This window comes from Arachis hypogaea, chromosome 13 (assembly GCF_003086295.3).
Source record: "Arachis hypogaea cultivar Tifrunner chromosome 13, arahy.Tifrunner.gnm2.J5K5, whole genome shotgun sequence".
NCBI lineage: Eukaryota > Viridiplantae > Streptophyta > Magnoliopsida > Fabales > Fabaceae > Arachis > Arachis hypogaea.
Genome location: NC_092048.1, coordinates 94960497 through 94963666, shown reverse-complemented (window position 1 = coordinate 94963666; position 3170 = coordinate 94960497). Strand labels below are relative to the sequence as shown.

At 40.4% G+C, this 3170-nt stretch overlaps 1 non-coding gene across 1 annotated transcript; it reads left to right on the top strand.

The window, feature by feature from the left end:
• The first annotated feature begins 2742 nt into the window (after positions 1–2742).
• Positions 2743–2850, top strand: LOC112739765 (small nucleolar RNA R71). Its single transcript, XR_003170704.1, has one exon. It is a non-coding gene; the product is annotated as a small nucleolar RNA R71 (small nucleolar RNA).
• The last annotated feature ends 320 nt before the right edge of the window (positions 2851–3170 follow it).

Here is a 3170-nt window from a genome sequence, read left to right as displayed (position 1 = left end):
TCTTTTTTTTCACGTTAGCTTCCACGTTAACTAGGTTAACATGGGAGTCAACGTGGCTCATTGGGGGCTTGTGTTCTTCCAACGTTAGTGACAATGTTGGGTGTCACTAACGTTGTCGACCACTTTGTTCCTTCACATTAGCTTCCATGTTAACTAGGTTAATGTGGGAGTTAATGTGGCTTAATGTGCTTTGGCCAACGTTAGTGACAATGTTGAGTGTCACTAACGTTGGCTTCCCCCCTTCCTTCTTAACGTTAGAGGCCACGTTAACTAGGTTAACGTGGACTCTAACGTGGCCACTCATGAGCTTGGTCCAATGTTAGTGATAATGTTAAGGGTCACTAACGTTGGCTCCATTTTCTCTCTTCAAAGTTAATGCCACTAAATTTTCTCACTAACGTTGGGGCTTTCCTTCCTTCCACGTTAGTGCCCATGTTAGTGTAACTAACGTAGCCACTAACGTGGCTTCTTCTCTTCTTCTTTTGTCTTGAAATCAATCAAACAAAGTGCATCAAAGTCATGCTCTTAATTATGGTATAATGCATCATCCAATTTATCATATAATTCATGCAAAATTCTCATGAAATCATGTAAAGTGCACAATGTATGCTTGAATCAAGATGTAAGTGAATATCAACCCAAAACTAGCTTATTTTCCAAGAAAATGCATGAAACTACCTTAAAAACAGTAAAGAAAAGGTCAATGAAACTGGCCAAAATGCCCTGGCATCAAGAGGCTTCTCTTGGAGTTGAACGCCAGTTTGTAACCTATTTCTGGCGTTTAACTCCACTTTGCAACCTGTTTCTGGCGTTTAACTCCAGAATGCAACATGGAACTGGCGTTGAACGCCGGTTTGTGTCATCTAAACTCGGATAAAGTATGGACTATTATATATTGCTGGAAAGCCCTAGATGTCTACTTTTCAACGCAATTGAGAGCGCGCCATTTAGAGTTCTGTAGCTCCAGAAAATCTACTTTGAGTGCAGGGAGGTCAGAATCCAGCAGCATCTGCAGTCATTCTTCAACTTCTGAATCTGATTTTTGCTCAAGTCCCTCAATTTCAGCCAGAAAATACCTAAAATCACAGAAAAATACACAAACTCATAGTAAAGTCTAGAAATGTGATTTTTTATTAAAAACTAATAAAAATCTACTAAAAACTATCTAAATCATACTAAACACTATGTAAAAATAATGCCAAAAACCGTATAAATTATCCGCTCATCAGTTACAGAAGGAGATCCTCGAGTTTTAAACACAAGGTTGTCCTCATTCAGTTGAATGACCAACTCTCCTCTGTCCACATCAATCACAGCTCTTGCTGTGGCTAGGAAGGGTCTTCCAAGGATGATGGATTCATCCTCATCCTTCCCAGTGTCTAGGATTATGAAATCAGCAGGGATGTAAAGGCCTTCAACCTTTACTAACATGTCCTCTAGTAGTCCATAAGCCTGTTTTCTTGAGTTGTCTGCCATCTCTAATGAGATTCTGGCAGCTTGCACCTCAAAGATCCCAAGTTTCTCCATTACAGAGAGTGGCATTAAGTTTATTCCTGACCCCAGGTCACACAGAGCCTTCTCAAAGGTCATGGTGCCTATGTTACAGGGAATTAGGAATTTACCAGGATCCTATTTCTTTTGAGGTAATTTCTGCCTAACCAATGCATTTAGTTCATTGGTGAGCAAGGGAGGTTCATCTTCCCAAGTCTCATTACCAAATAATTTGGCATTCAGCTTCATGATTGCACCAAGGTACTTAGTAACTTGCTCTTCAGTAATGTCTTTATCCTCTTCAGAGGAAGAATACTCATCAGATCTCATGAAGGGCAGAAGGAGGTTCAATGGAATCTCTATGGTCTCTAGATGAGCCTCAGATTCCTTTGATTCCTCAAAGGAAAACTCCTTATTTGTCACTCAGCGTTCCAGGAGGTCTTCCTCACTAGGATTCACGTCCCTCTCCTCCCTTGTAGGTTTGGCCATGATGGTCAAATCAATGGCCTTGCACTCTCTCTTTGGATTTTCTTCTGTATTGCTTGGGAGAGTACTAGGAGGAGTTTCAGTGACTCTTTTACTCAGCTGGCCCACTTGTGCCTCTAAATTTCTGATGGAGGACCTTGTTTCATTCATGAAACTTAGAGTGGCCTTAGATAGATCAGAGACTATATTTGCTAAGCTAGATGGATTCTGCTCAGAATTCTCTATCTATTGCTGAGTGGATGATGGAAAAGGCTTGCTATTGCTAAACCTATTTCTTCCACCATTATTAAAGCTTTGTTGAGGCTTTTGTTGATCCTTCCATGAGAAATTTAGATGATTTCTCCATGAGGGATTATAGGTATTTCCATAGGGTTCCCCCATGTAATTCACCTCTGCTATTGCAGGGTTCTCAGGATCATAAGCTTCTTCTTTAGAAGATGCCTCTTGAGTACTGTTGGATGCAGCTTGCAATCCATTCAGACTCTGAGAAATCATATTGAATTACTGAGTCAATATTTTATTCTGAGCCAATATGGCATTCAGAGTATCAATTTCAAGAACTCCCTTCCTCTGAGGCATCCCATTACTCACAGGATTCCTTTTAGAAGTGTACATGAACCGGTTATTTGCAACCATGTCAATGAGTTCCTGAGCTTCTGTAGGCGTTTTCTTTAGGTGAATGGATCCACCTGCAGAATGGTCCAATGACATCTTAGATAATTCAGACAGACCATCATAGAATATATCCAGGATGGTCCATTCTGAAAGCATGTCAGAAGGACACTTTTTGGCCAGTTGCTTGTATCTCTCCCAAGCTTCATAGAAGGATTCACCTTCTTTCTGTCTAAAGGTTTAAACATCCACTCTAAGCTTACTAAGCTTTTGAGGAGGAAAGAACTTGGCTAAGAAAGCCGTGACCAACTTATCCCAAGAGTTCAGGCTATCTTTAGGTTGAGAGTCCAACCATATTCTAGCTTTGTCTCTTACAGCAAACGGGAAAAGGATCATAGATTTGCAAGAATTCAGTTAAGAACTGAAAAGGATCTTCTGATGGAAGTCCATAAAACTTGCAGTTCTGTTGTATCAGAGAAACTAATTGAGGTTTTAGCTCAAAATTGTTTGCTCCAATGGTAGGGATTGAGATGCTTCTTCCATGTAAGTTGGAATTTGGTGCAGTGAAGTCACCAAGCATC